The sequence below is a fragment of the Lissotriton vulgaris genome, chromosome 5 (assembly GCF_964263255.1).
Source record: "Lissotriton vulgaris chromosome 5, aLisVul1.2, whole genome shotgun sequence".
NCBI lineage: Eukaryota > Metazoa > Chordata > Amphibia > Caudata > Salamandridae > Lissotriton > Lissotriton vulgaris.
In genome coordinates, this window is record NC_141693.1 from 388,619,850 (window position 1) to 388,636,315 (window position 16,466).

The window sequence follows — 16,466 nt, forward strand, 5'->3', positions numbered from 1 at the left end:
CATCAGCGTGCATAAATACGAAAATGTTTTTATCTATCACGTACTTGACATTTTAAAGCTTTTCATATTTGCTATTAAAAAACCAATGAAATTCACAGAAAAAACCATAGGTTATAGTGGATATATAGTTAGGAATTTGCATTTACAAAACCTTGAAAATTCAATGAAAAAACCATAGGTTATAGGCCATATATAGTTAGGAATTAGCATTTACAAAACCTTATTTTACTCGCATAAAACCATTGAAATTCCATATATAGTTAGAAGCGCTAACTATATATCGCGCACCCGCAATCCACTGCTGATGATGTCACATATTACATCATTCATGACATGGTCAGTGACATCACTGATGACATCACTGATGACATCTCAAATGACATCACTGATGACAACTCAAATGACATCACTGATGACATCTCAAATGACATCACTGATGACATCACTGATGACAACTCAAATGACATCACTGATGACATCTCATTTGTCATCACTGATCACATCACTTATGTGATAATACAATGAACCTCTTCAAACTCTAATATAACCTTACATACACTCAGTATAAACAGACACTCACAGACTGTCACTCATCCATGGAGTTACTCACACACCTACTCAGTCATGCAAAGAATCAATCACACCTCCATTTCCTCAACTATAAAGTTATACACATCTTACTTATTCAAACATATAATAACACATATTTATTCTCTTATATAATCCCTGATACAAGCTCACAGTGATCGATACAGCCACTCACACATTCACTGGCTCTTATGTTCAGTTATTTATATATGTCAACTCTCACATGTATTGTGTTTTACATACGTACTTACTTGCTCATGTAGCAATGAGAAATCCATTCACTCACCAACACACCCATGCACAGTCAACCGCCCATATAGCTGTTTCCACATGCACTCTTGAACTCATACTCCTAGTGAATCAACTGCTTACACATCTATGCACAGAGTCACGCACCTCCCAGCCACCCACACACACACTCAGCCTCCCATTCAAATACTTGGGCAACCAATCAATAACCCATATGGCCACTCTTATAGCTACTGATCAACACATGCATACAATCATTTGGTGTTGTCATCAGTGATGTCATCAGTGATGTCATTTGAGATGTCATCAGTGATGTCATCAGTGATGTCACTGACCATGTCATGAATGATGTAATATGTGACATCATCAGCAGTGGATTGCGGGTGCGCGATATATAGTTAGCGCTTCTAACTATATATGGAATTTCAATGGTTTTATGCGAGTAAAATAAGGTTTTGTAAATGCTAATTCCTAACTATATATGGCCTATAACCTATGGTTTTTTCATTGAATTTTCAAGGTTTTGTAAATGCAAATTCCTAACTATATATCCACTATAACCTATGGTTTTTTCTGTGAATATATATATATATATATATTCACTGAAAAACCATAGGTTTCAGGCACGTTATAATAAGGAATTAGCATTTAAAAAACCTTAGAAATTCACTGAAAAAACCATAGGTTTCAGCCACGTTATAGTTAGGAATTAGCATTTAAAAAACCTTAGAAATTCACTGAAAAAAACAAAGGTTTCACCCATGTTATAGTTAGCTGGACATTTCTCTCATACAAAACCATTGAAATTCCTCCATTATAGTTAGTTCAGCTAACTATAACTCGCACGCCCGCAATGCACTACTGATGAGGTCACATATTACATAACTCATGACATGGTCAGTGACATCACTCATGACATCAATCATGACATCTCAAATGGCATCCCTGATGACATCACTGATGACATCATCCAGTGGATGTGTGTCTTTCTGAAAAATAAATATTTTTTATATATGTATATCTAAAGGTCAATGGAAGAATAAATGGGTAAATAAGTGTCTAAATGATTGTGTTTTTGTAAAATTGATTGTATAACTGTCTTATTAAGTGTATCTTACTGAATACATGTATTAGCGAGTAATGTTTAAATATATAAATATCTGTATCAGTGTCTCACTTTGTGTATAAGTGGCTGCATGGGTTGCTGAGTAGCTATGTGAGTGTCTATATGGGCTATTAGTTGATTTTTGAGTATCAGTATGAGTGTCTGTATGGTTTGGTGGGGGGCATTACTTAGCGCATGGATGCATGAATGACGGACTCACTGTATGTGTTTTGAAGACAGCATGTGTGCAGGACTGTATCGATGGATGAGTGTGTGTATGGGTGTGTTAGTGAGTGAACGACTGTCTCAATAGTATCTTTATGAGTAACTACATATGTTTTAAACTAGTATATGTCAGTATTGATGTATATATGTAAGTATATGTGAGAGTGTGACAGATTGGAAGAGTTCCTATATAAATAAGTATGTGTTTCTATAAGTGATTGTTTAAGAGAATAAGTATGTGTATGTTTCTGTAGAAGTAAGTGTAGTGGTGTATGTTTAGCTATATATGCAAGTAAATTGATGTTTGTTTATTTGCATGTGTGAGTATGTGTGTGAGTAACTCTATGGATGAGTATTGTGTGTAACAGGATGCATAGGTGTATAAGTACATATGATGAGTGAGTACATGTATGTGTGACTATATAGAACTGTTGGTGAATGAGTGGATGTGTATATAGATGTTGGAATTACTGAACAAGTTGTTGTAACTGGTATTGGTATCTCCATTGTTTTGACATTTTTAGTTTCTATTTTTCAATTTGTGTATCAAAGGTTATATTACGCTGAGAGGAGGTCTCCCACTCTTTCACAAGGATAACGTCATCAGTGATGTCATCAGTGATGTCATTTGAGATGTCATCAGTGATGTCATGAGTGATGTCACTGACCATGTCATGAGTGATGTAATATGTGACATCATCAGTAGTGCATTGTGGGCGCGCGAGTTATAGTTAGCTGAAATAACTATAACGGTGGAATTTCAATGGTTTTGTATGAGAGAAATGTCCAGCTAACTATAACATGGGTGAAACCTATGTTTTTTTCAGTGAATTTCTAAGGTTTTCTAAATGCTAAATCCTAACTATAACGTGGCTGAAACCTATGGTTTTTTCAGTGACTTTCTAAGGTTTTTTAAATGCTAATTCTTAACTATACCATGCCGGAAACCTATGTTTTTTATCAGTGAATTTCTAAGGTTTTTTAAATGCTAATTCCTAACTATAACATGCCTGAAACCTATGTTTTTTTCAGTGAATATAAATATATATATGTATATATATGCACAGGAAAACTAAATAGGCACTTCCCTTACAAAGATGTACAAAGTTTGCATGTCTGCAGCCTTTCTTATTTTTCACCTTCTTCATCTTCTGCTCAATCAACACATCATCCACACAAGAGCGGCGAGTCAGGCAGCTGTAAACTTACTTGCGCTAGCCTCCTCCCTGTGTATGGTCGCGGTACTTGTGCTATGGTGTGAATTGCTACACTTGTGCTTATTTTTAAACTGTTTTAACTCACTTATTTACTGCTTCCTTTGCTCCTGACCCCGGTCCGCCGCGGCTGTGTGCCGATCGAGCGGAGGGTCATTTTAAGAGCAACACGCCCTACACCACTTCCTGCCTGCCACGCTGAAAACGCAGGTCAGCGCGCTAGCTGTTGCAACGCCCAAGGCTATTTTAAGCGGTAGGCTTAATCGCTCCCTGTGACAAGAGTGGCGAGTCAGGCTGCTGGAAACTTACTTGCGCTAGCCTCCTCCCTGTGTATGGTCGCTGTACATGTGCTATGGTGTGAATTGCTACACTTGTGCTTATTTTTAAACTGTTTTAACTCACTTATTTACTGCTCCCTTTGCTCCTGACCCCGGTCCGCCGCGGCTGTGTGCCGATCGAGCGGAGGGTCATTTTTAGAGCAATACATCCTACGCCACTTCCTGACTACCACGCTGACGACACAGGTCAGCGCGCTAGCTGTTCCCCTTCCTTGGCTTATTTAGAAAGGTGACGTGGCAGAAGCGCAGCGGACGAGCGCTGAGGGCGCGCCGACTTCGGGCCGAAGTCGTGCCAAAGTCTAGCCCATCTGCGCCCGTCCGCGGCCGGCCGCATCCAGCGGCCGCCAACTATGCCCACCGCATCACTTACTCCCCCAAGGACCTCCTCTCCCTTCAACGCCCTGGCCCTCTCGATCCCTGTGTCATCGGCGCTGCTCGAGATTGCGGCATCTTGAACCTTCACAGATCTCTTTCAGGTACACCTGATGTGTGCACTCCCATTACTTGCAATGATTCTCCCATCACGCCACTCGCTGTTGGGCCATCAGTACCTCACTCCATGTCAATAGTCTACCTCAACACCCGCTCGCTGGCTAAGCATCAGCTTGAAATATTTCAGTTGCTGGACAATAGTAATATTGACATTCTTCTCCTCTCGGAGACTTGGTTAACTGATGACTCTACCCCCGTCATCCTCGCCGCTGTCCCTACGGGCTCTTACATCTTACAGTCCAATAGGGCAGCGGGTAGAGCTGGTGGGGGGGGGGGTAGCTGCTATAATTCGTTCCCAATATATATTTACCACCTTGGAAACTATCACTCTCCCCAAAACTGACATTCTCACTTTGAAATTTACTTCTCCCAAGTTTTCCTTTATTTGTGTTCTTATCTATCGACCCCCCGACAATATGACTCTTTTTTCCCATCAATTTGGCGACCTCATTTCCCGGCTAGTTATTAACTCCGCCAAAATTCTCATCATTGGCGATTTTAATTACTGGCCGCTAGACCCCTGTGAAAGTAGCCTTTCTGAAGAATTTACGGATCTCCTACTTGGCCTGGATTGTAAACAGCACATCTCAGTGGCTAATCATAATAAAGGCCATATCCTCGACCAAGTGTGGACGGCCAATCTTGATATCTCTCCACCCCTAGTATATTCCTGCACTTGGTCGGATCACTTCTTCATCTCCTTTTCACTGAAATTCACTCTGCCCTACCGCTCTTCACCCACCACCAACTTTACTGCGCGGAATTGGAAGCGAGCTGACATCTCTGAATTTCATTCTATCCTAGTCACTACAGCCCCCAGTGACATGACTATGTCATCTGCCCAGACTGACGCCCTCAACCAGTGGCTGAAACATGCGAGCGATGTGGTGGCCCAGCTGAGAACTACTAAAACTAAACATCCTCATGATGCTCAGCGGTGGTTCACAGATCAATTAAAACTGGACAAACTGGCCCTCAGACAAGCTGAGCGCCGTTGGAGGTGTAACTATGACTCACTTCTAAAAACTGCATATGTTGATTTATTAAAACTTTATAAAAAAATCTATCTTGCTGGCCAAAACTTCCTACTTCTCTCAGAAAATCCTCAGCTCTGCCTCTAAAACTAAGGATATTTTTTCAATCGTAGAGGAACTTTCCCTGCCCGACCGTGTTACTGCCCAACCCCAACCCTCACAAGTCCTTTGCGATTCCCTTTATTCATTTTTTATTGACAAAATCATCACTATCAAAAACAATATCCCCTCCCCCTTCTTCGTCGACTGCCTGTTCTTTACCCCCCATGAATCCTCGTTGTTTTAATTAGTTCCCTCCCATTTCCCAGACAGAGTTCATCTCCCTGTTACATACGGTCAGCTCAGGTTCCCCTAACGACTGTTGTTCCCCCCCAAATCATGAAAGCTGCCTTCTTGGCATGTCCTGATCCCCCGTTGGCACTTCTTAACAACTCGCTTGCCACAGGCTCTATCCCTGATGCTTTCAAACAGGCGGTTGTTGTCGCCATACTTAAAAAGCATGGTGCTGATCCATCTGTCCTGAGCAATTATCGGCCGATCTCCCTTCTCCCCTATTTGGGGAAGATTCTGGAGACTTATCTCACCCGCTACCTCAGCGCATTCATTGAAAGGTCTTCTTTTTTAGATGACCAGCAAGCCGGTTTTAGACCAGCCCACTCCACAGAATCTGTCATGGTGGCTGTAATGGACGTGCTGAGGCAAGGCGCCGATAAGAACTTGGCCTAAGCCCTTGTTCTATTAGATCTGCCGGCTGCTTTTGACACGGTCAATCATGCTATCTTGATCGACCATGTCAAAAATGCGGGCATCCAGGGCATGGCTCTAACATGGATCAGCTCCTTCTTGCACCAGCGCTCCCAGTCAGTCCACCTGTCCACTTTCTCAGCCCCCTATTCCTCACTTTCCTGTGGTGTCCCTCAAGGCTCTGCTCTTTCGCCCCTCTTATTTAATCTCTACATGCAACCCCTTATAGTTTCTCTCCGTCAAACCCCGGTCACTATTTTTAATTATGCGGATGATTTACAGCTGAATTTTCCTATAGATTCCTCCCCTTCTTCCTGTGTTAATTTCCAATCCACCATGCTTGCCATCTCCGAGTGGATGCATTTTAGCCAGCTGAAGCTTAATCCCAGCAAGACTGAGCTGATGTTGACAGGAGGGTCCTTGGAGCTCTAGTTTTTGGCCCCCTTCCCTTGGCCCCCCTCCCTGTCCTGTCAATTTGGTGAAAAGCCTTGGTGTAATTATATCTAGTGATTTATCTATGAGGCCTCAAATTAATGCGGTCACCTCTTCCTGCTTTTTCCATCTGCGCAGGATCTGCAAAATTCGCAGGTTTCTCACTACTGAGGCTCTCACACTTGTCATCATGGCCCTTGTCACCTCCCGTATTGATTATGCCAACTCCCTGTATGCTGGGATTCCTGCTTACCATCTTCATCGGCTTCAGCTGGTACAAAATCAGGCGGCCAGACTGGTCTTCCAACAGCCTAAGCACCAACATGTTTCGCCCCTGTTGAGGAGATTGCACAGGCTCCCAGTTGCCTCTCGATGCATTTTTAAACTGGGTTGCACTGTTTTTAAGTCACCTCTTGCTCTTGCCCCAGCTTTCACTTCCCTTAGCCTCAAGCGTCACATTCCCTCAAGAAATCTTCGGTCCTCTGCACACAACCTCCTAACTGTCCCCGGGTATAAACGTAAAAAGCACAGAGGCTCTTGTTTCTCTTTTCTTGCCCCTGCGCTGTGAAACTCCCTTCCGACTACAATCCGAGTCTGTCCCAATTATACCTGCTTTCGCAAACTACTCAAAACGCATCTCTTCCAGTTAGCCTACGAGTAACCCTGCTACTTGACCCTTCTGCTTTTGTCTATGAGCGCCATGAAACCACCTGGTGACCGTGCGCGGTAAAAATGATTTTAACATAACATAACATAACACATAACATAACATAACACACACCTACTTGCTCCCTTTCTTGGCTGGGGTTATCAATCATTCTTCTTTAATTCAAATTCAAACTACAGGCCCTTTATCAACGCTTTTTATTATAACAACTACCCCTGCCGAAGGCACTATGAAATTTGCACACTTGCTCCCTTTCTTAGCTGCACTTATTAATTATTCTTCAATTTCATACTTTGATTCAAACTCAAGGCCCTTTATCAAGCCTTTTTGTTGTAACTATTGTTGCAGTGATTCTGCTCCTACACACAACTGTGCATAAAGACTTACGACCTAGTAACCAAACCCCCTAACAGACTAGCAATCAGTGACTCATTGGTTCTTCCTCCTATAGCAAAAACACCAATTATTAGTCAACCCACAACATGCGACTTAGGATACCTCAGGTAAGGTAGATAACAAGAGCACTCTTTCGTCACATTCTTACACAAGTGCAATACAAGCATTTAATAAAGACACCTGCAACTTTGAAATGTTTATTTCTATCACCGTAATCTCATGCCCAGTGCCTTACATAATACATGCAAACATATTATCAGAGAAAAAAATGTCAGCATTGTTACTATTCCATAACATACAAAGGAAGAAAGCACCCTTTAATGCAAAAGGGAAACAGATTTAAATATGCCTAAATTTCACCCTCCCTACTTAGCAGGTTAGTTTATAACTACAGAAGATCACATACGACTACATAGGCAGACCCATACCTCTGTTACTCACCAGTAGTTGATCACATTGAGTTCTACACAAAAAGTAAAGATACGAATGTTCTCAAACTGTGTATAACCATGCTTGCACACTTCATTACTAAAAGCACAAGTATAAAAGATGCCACAGCTGCATATCTCCTATGGCTCAAACGTGCGAACATCATTCTGAATAACACACACAGTATCCAACATAACCTTGATGTTTCATGCTCTCACTATACACACTAAAGTAGCGAGACAGTCTACAAATGTAGTATATCAAATTATTCTCATATGAAGCAAAATACACAGCCTTCTCCAAACAATATTGCAAGTGCGAGTTGTGTACAAACCAGAGCATCAAAACAAAAATGGCGTTTAAGCTTCTAATAAACCCATGCTAACTTAACACGGTGTGAGTGCAAGGCTCAGCCCACGACACATTTCCTTGACCAAAGCACATAATGTAAACGTGGGCAAATTATGAACACAGACTCCAAGCCTAAAAAGCAGAGTCAATTTCAATTTTGCAAAAAAAATTATTCGATCTTTGATAAAAAGCAGTAACTAAATAATAAAGAATAGGTAGAAAAATCAAACAGTCTTATTCCAACAGCTATAAACACAGTATGTAGCAACAGCCTCCAACAGGAAGTCATTGTTCTCATCTGAAAACATTTCCGCCACCCAATTCAATAGTGGGAATGAACATACAAGTTCCTCAACCACCAGAGCCTCTATCACCATCGGAGGAAAAGTCGGGTCCTCTTTAATGTAACTGCGTGCCAAGAAGTCATGCGCCTCTGCAAAAACATTCTAACGTCCCATTATTCCATGTGTCGCTGCTAAGGCCATAATCCCGCCGCCAGAACAGATCAGCTGATCATAATCCGCCTTGGGAGACATCGTACTGCAGAGACACAAATCAAGGGCCCAGTCGAAATCGCAGCTCAGGCAATGGAACACAGGTTGAACGCATGTGAAAAAGGAGAATCGAAACGATAATTCATAAGCTGCACTCAACGTTGCAAGAGGCAGCACTCCATAGTAACTAAGCATTGGGTTGCGGACCAGCAACAACCGGGAAATATTGTTGTCTGCAATAAAATGTGCATCCATATTTAAGTAAACAAATTAATACAAGCACACCGGCAACTAATGTGAGCATTAAGCACAATTCACCAAAGATGCTGGAAAAAATCGAATGAGAAAACACCGACAAGACACCAAATATAGTTTCTACAGAAGTCACAAGGCCAATGCTTATAACTTTAAAAAAGTAAGCTAACCCCCTACTCGAGGACGCATTAAAGATAGTCTAAATTAACTCCCTAAAATTCCGGGGCACGTCTGTATTTATAAAGCATACACTTCTGTGCGGGTGTTTGCTACATGAAGGACAAATATTTCTCTAGCAGATGTAAGAGCGACCTCTTTTTGAGACAATAGCGCTTTTATAAAGCTCATTTGCTTGACTCTTCTTTCAAGGTCGGAATCTACGGCCAGATGGAAACATCCAGCTTCCCATACAGAGGACTAAATACAACTTTTTCATAGCAAACCACACGCTCAGTTACCGTAATCATTTAAGCGATGCCTGCTAACATCGCACAATTAGCCACAAAGCTGAATCGGATCTCCAATAAGTGACCACTTCTAACAATTCTCATAGCGTGCCCTGTGCTCTGATTTGACAGTGAGAGAGTGATCGCACCATAGTTTCTACTGCTAATCATTCTCAGCATACGCTACAAATACAATAAACCTTTTGATAATTTTAACACCGGTCCTTGATAATATGCCTCAACTTTCGTAGTGCGCCCTGCATCGCAAAATGCGATGCAAGGCATGGAACGAAGGGGCATATTATCAGCAAAATAAGGCGATATATTATCAACGGTTTTATCGGAAGGAAACTGCAGATAAAGCGGCGATAATGGGCTCGATAATAGGCCATTGTAAATTCCCATAGCAGCCCAGGTTCTGGTGTTAACCTTGGCTGCTATGGGAATTCACAAGGGCATATTATCAAGGCCATTATCGCCGCTTGATCGGCAGTTTCCTGCTGATAAAACCGGCGATAATGTATCGCCTTATGTTGTTGATAATATGGCCCGAAATTCGCTTTATTAATTTAATTGTTTACTTACCTACAATCATCCAGATTGCGTTGTTTATCACCCCTCACCCTGCCCCTCCCCCGCCCCGCCTGTCCCTCCGCAACTCCATGGGCCGCGTCTGGGCTTGATAATACACCCTTGTTAATTCCCATAGAAGCCCATGTCAACACCAGAACATAGGCTTCTATGGGAATTAACAAGGGCGTATTATCAAGACCATTTTCACTGTTTAATCGGCAGTTTCCTGCCCATAAAACGTCGATAACTTTAACACCGGTCCTTGATAATATGCCCATCAGTGCCATATTATCAGTAAAGGGCGATACATTATCGCGGCTTTTATCGGCAGGAAACTGCCGCTAAAGCGGGGATAATGGGATTGATAACAGGCCCTTGTAAATTCCCATAGCAGCCCAGGTTCTAGTGTTAACCTGGGCTTCTACGGCAATTCACAAGGACATATTATCAAGACCATTATCACCGCTTTACTGGCAGTTTCCTGCCGATAAAAGCGGCGATAATGTATCGCCCTTTATTCATAATATGGACCATAATCCCTTAATGTACAGAGACGCACAAACTGATATTAAACGAAAAAACATAGCAGCATGCATTATAGCAAAACACATTTACTACTATAAAACGTTTAACAACGGACGAATATAGGGGCATATTATCAAGACAGACGATAACACTATCGCCGCTTTATTGGCCGTTTTCTACCCATAAAGCGGCAATAATATTATCGCCTGTCTTGATATACCCCATAATTCCTTAATGTACAAAGATGCACCGCACACACTCCCATACAACTTATCAACTCACCTTTCAAATTGATTTGTAGATTAAGAAGAATACCACTCACACAGTGGATATTCTAGTAGAGAATATCTCTAGTTCCGTGTTTGCAGCAGAACCGTCAAATGGAACATTTTCCCCTTTCATTTTACACATACATACATATAAATAACCAATTAAAATCCTGCACACATTAATTCAAAACAAAACACACATTTCTATTGATTTAACATTCCAAACCTTTCCAACTGACATAACTTTCCACCCCACCCCCAACAGACCAATCAAAAGTCAACTGTCAACAGAGGTCAAAAGATCAGCACTGTATAAAACACTGCTCCTCAACCAATTTAGACTATGGATAAGCACTTACTTATAAGTACCAATAAAGCAAAAACGTCTCATTACAAGCAACAAAGATATACACACATAAACTTGATAAATATCTGCAAAAGATTCATTTTTAATTAATTTTTCTTGCTTACGTACGCTAATGGAACAATTTTCAAAATTCACACTGTACGCGCGCAATAAATATACAGTAAAAAAATAAAATAAATGTTAAATGTTAAATGTCATATACTTGTAAAGCGCACAGCTGCCCCAGCAAGGGGGAGTCCTGGTACTGTATACCGCAGGGGAACCCATCCTGGCTTTCTCTGTGAGATGGTCCCTCCTGGGCATCTCCAAGGTGAAGACAAGCATCCCCGGCACTGATGGGCCGTTAGTAGAGATTAAGCAAGCTATTGCCCAGAGTTGCTGAGTGGGACCCATGGTTGGATTAGGCGCTGAGGCGAGAGTTATCGAGTCAGCTGACCGTGGCCCAAGACCCTGCCGCGTTGGGAATCTAATCCTGGTCCCGGGTCGACCTCTGCTTCCGGGTCTGCCGCCTCTAACCAGTGAGCCACACCACTCTACTAAATAGCATACAGCACTAATTTTTTACAATCACCGGACTCTTCATCCACCAAGCCCCATATATAACGTTCAAGACCGTGGGTAGAGCCCCAAATCCACCACAGTACCAGGCACCTCCCTGCATCATTCGGGAGCCGGAATTGCTTTTGGTCAGAGAAAATACCTTACATACTGCTCTCCAGGCCCCAACATAAACCTGGGCCCTGGCAGTGACGTCAGCAAGGCCAGCAGAAAATGGCCACTGCAAGTTAAAACATTCTCTGAACGTTATTTTTCTTCTTTCTTTAGGAGTTGTGTGATTGGGCCTGGGCCCGCACCCCCAATCACGTATCTCCTATTGAAAAGGTGGGATTTGTCTCCGCCCACTCATGCAGGTACAATTGGGGCATGGCGAAAGAGACAAATCCTTTTGTTGGCACTGGATTTGTGTACCATCCTGCTGCGTGGATTCTTCATTCTTTTCAGCTTGTGAAGAGGACTTTGTTTTTGCCAATTCATTTTCCTGATCTTCCTAAAGCCTTGAGCTGTTTATCAGATCAGGCTGTGCAGAGTTCGTAATTAGCAGGTAAGAGACTGTGTGGCTATTGTTGTGTTTTTAAACCTGTGAGCAAGACACAATCTTTGTGTGTCCCGCATATACTTCATTCAACCCCTTCGATGCTGATGACAGAGCGGTTCCGTCATCAGCATCGGTTGGGTTGTGCTGATGACGGAACAGCTCCGTCACCGGCACAAAACTCGGGGGGAGCGATGTTGTAGTTTGATGCAGGGGTGGCAGCGGAAGACTTTCCGCTGCCACCCCCGGGCCACCCCACACTTCCTGGTGACGTCAGCGCGCTCAACTGGCACCGACGTCATCAGGAATTGCTGGACGCGCTGGAAGCCATTTCTTTCCAGCGCGTCCAGCGAGCAGGTGAGGTTTCTGCTCTCCGGTGGGGCGGGGGGGCCATTTCTCAGTGCCTTGAGGCATCGGGCAGGAGGAAACGCTGTTTCCTCTCCCCTGATGTCCCAATGCAGGGCATTCCTGGTTCAGGATCGCGCACAGCGTCTCAATCCTGCACCAGGAATGCCCCCACTAGACACCAGGGATGTTTGTTTGTAAAAAAGGAAGCAACCCCTTGGGCAAGGGTCGCTTCCAGGGGCATGAAATTAGTATTCAGACTTTTCTCCCCCCCCCCCCCCTGGGGGCATATCGCACGTTTTTTCACTGAATCTGGACCCAGGGGGGGGGGGGGGGGGGCAGAAAAGCCCATTAGACACCAAGGATTATTTTTTTGTGAGAAGGGAGCGACCCCTTGGGCAAGGGTCGTTTCCAGGGGGCAAACATATTTTTTTTAGACTTTTCTGCCGCAGATCTCCTGTTTTTGTGGCTGAATCTGGACCCTGGGGGGTAGAAAAGCCCACTAGACACCAGGGATTGTCTTTTCTTTAGCAAAGGAAGCGACCCCTTGGGCAAGGGTCGCTTCCTGGGGCAAAATAATTGTTTTTGACTTTTCTGACCCCACGGGGGCAGATTGGGTGATTTTTTTTACCGGATTTGGACCCAGGGGGGACATAAAAGCTCACTAGACACCTGAGATTGTTTTTTTCTTGAAAAGGAAGCGAACCCTTGGGCAAGGGTTGCTTTCTGGGAGCAAAATAATTAATTTCGATTTTTCTGCCCCTCCCTGGGGGCAGATTGGCCCCTTTTTTTGCCAAATCTGGACCCAGGGGGGGGATTAGAAAAGCCCACTAGACACTAGGGATTGTTTTTTTGTTTGCAAAGGAAGCAACCCCTTGGGCAAGGGTCCTTTGGCCCGTAGTTTTTTAAAATATATTCTGCCTCATAATTTTGCCTTTTGGCCCTCAGGAGGGAGCCAAAAACCCTACTAGACACCATGGAATTTATTTTTGTTTCAGAATGGAAGCGACCCCTTGGGCAAGGGTTGCTTCCAGCGGGTTCAAATTTTAAAAAGGTTTATATTCTGTCCCCCATTGGGACATACACCCCATTTGTGACATAACCTGTGACATAGCCTGTTGTAATGTGTATTATTTGTTTTATAAAGTGTAATGTTTTCTTTTCTCTTTAGACTGTTGCAGTGTGCGGTTTCATTACTGGTGGTTCTGCTGTTTGTGTAGTTGCATGGGTTTGGTAAGAGACCATTTTTTGTACAATTTTAATGTAAATGTTTTTTTTGAAAAGTCTGTAGTAATACAAGTATGTTTGGTTTCTGTTTTTTGTGATTGTGAAACATGTTTTGCATTTGTGCTTGATGTGTATTTTTCTTTTTGTAGATGTAAGGTTTTTTTTCTTCTTTCTAGTGGGATATCGTTGACTATTTGCTGTGTCTTTGCAGAGTAGGTGCTGGTGAGTGTGGCTGTATTTTGTAAGTGAATTGTATAGTTATTCAGTTTATAGATCTTTGTGATAAAGGCTTACATTGTTTTACCTACTTTGCACAGTGTTGGTTGTTGAGTTGTTTGTGCAGTCTCCTTTCTTAGTGAGCATAATGGCTAGCCTCCGGATTACCGCTCAGCAAGTTGTTGGAATGCTTTTTGATTCTTCCTCTGGGTGGAAGGTGAAGATTCTGGTAGTGAGTTTTCTCTGCGCATGGCGTCGTCTGATGATGAAGATACCCTGAGTGCTGATGAAGCTATTTTTGGTGTGGATGAAGTGCCTGTGTTAGAGGAGGACATTGCTGTGCCGATAGTGCGGCAAGAGGCATCTGGAGTGTAGCCTGGTGCTGCTAGACTTCACGTTGATATAGTGCGGCGAGAGGCAGTTGGGCGGCAGCCTGGGGCTGCTAGACTTCCAGTTGGTGTAGTGTGACAAGAGGCAGCTGGGCGGCAGCCTGAGGCTGCAAGACTTGTCGATGAAAGTTCCTACCTCTGGGTTGCCCCAGGCATGGTGCAGCGGGCATTGCCTGAATTTACTGGTGTTCCAGGGTGTAGGGTGAACACTGAAAACTTTTTGCCAATTGATTTTTTCAAGTTGATTATGGATGATGTGTTTTTGGCAGAGATTGTAGAGCAGACTAATTTGTATGCAGAACAGTTTTTGAGGGAGAACAGTGCCAGCCTTAAGCCCCACGCTAGAGCTACCCGGTGGACTCCCACAAATTTGGATGAGATGAAAAAGTTTTTGGGTTTAACTTTTTTGATGGGCTTGCTTAGGAAACCATCAAATGCTTCATATTGGTCTATTAGTCCCTTGATGGCTACAGCTATATTTCCGGCAGTCATGAGTCGTGATAGGTATTTGCTTCTGCTTCAGATGATGCATTTTGTTGACAATGGTTTAGCTTTGCCTCGAGATCACCCTGATTGTGACCGTCTTTTCAAGATTCGGCCTGTTATTGATCATTTTGTTGATCGATTTCCTGAGATCTTTGCTCTTGGGAAAGAAATTGAAGTGGATGAGTCTTTGGTGTTGTTCAAGGGCCGCTTGGTATTTAGGCAATACATTCCTAGTAAGAGGGCACGCTATGGAATTAAGCTTTATATGCTGTGTGACAGTCGGACTGGATATGTCTCTAATTTCAGGGTGTACACCGGTAAGGAATCCAGGATTAACCCCCCTGGTTGTTGGTCCACTTTTGGAGTGACTGAGAAAATTGTGCGGGAACTTGGTAGAGGATTTTTTAACAAAGGCCATAATTTATATGTAGATAACTTCTGCACTGGTGTACAGTTGTTCAGGGAATGGGCCAAAGTGGACACTGTTGCTTATGGCACAATCCGCTCTAACCGTAAAGGTTTCCCAAAAGAACTTGTTTGTCAAAAGCTTGCTCGGGGACAGTGCAGTGCATTACGTTGTGAGGAGCTTTTAGCTGTGAAGTTTTCAGACAGGAGAGATGTCTAAATGTTGACTTCCATACATGATGAAAGCACTGAAGCGGTGACTGTTTGGGGTCAGGTTGCAGAAGCGCGCAAACCTGTGTGTATTATGGACTATAATAGGCACATGGGTGGTGTTGACAGAGTAGATCAGAGGTTGGAACCGTATGCTGCTCTTTGTAAGTCTTACATTTGGTACAAGAAGTTGGCTATCCATCTTTTCCACTAGGCAACCTTTAATGCTTTTGTTGTGTTCCAGCAATCTTGTCCTCAGTCAAAGTTGACTTTTGTAAAGTTTCAGGAGTCTGTAATAGGCAGCCTTGTTTTAGTGGAACAGGCAAGTGTTCCTAGAGTTGGAGTGGTGGAGGATGTTGTCAGATTGAAAGATCGCCACTTTCCTGATCAAATTCCTCCTACAACCTCAAAAGACTTTCCCAGTCAGATATGTAGAGTCTGTTGGCTAAGAGGTTTGCGGAAGGAGGTTCGTATGTACTGCCCGACTGTCCTTCTAACCCTGGGCTGTGTGTACCTGCTTGTTTTGAAATGTACCACACACAAAAGAATTTTTGGGAGCATCCATGAGTGGTGAAGTGAACAGGCTGGTCTCTAATCTTTGAAACTTATTGTTCAGTTTCAAAGTTGGCATTTGTGTAGTGTATTTAGATTTAGTTGTTGTGTTAGTACATTTGTATCAATTTGCAATTTGTTTTTGTTTTTTATTTGTATTGAAAAAAAACTAACGTATGATGTTGGTTTGCGTGTAGTGTCCATTGTCTGACGGTGTGCATGGTTTGGTGCTTGGCTGGAGGTGTCTGTGGACTGGTGCTTGGCTGGCGGTGTCTGTGATATGGTGCTTGGCTGGCGTTGTGCGTGGTATTGTGCTTGGTTGGCGGTGTGCGTGGTCTTGCGCTTGCCTG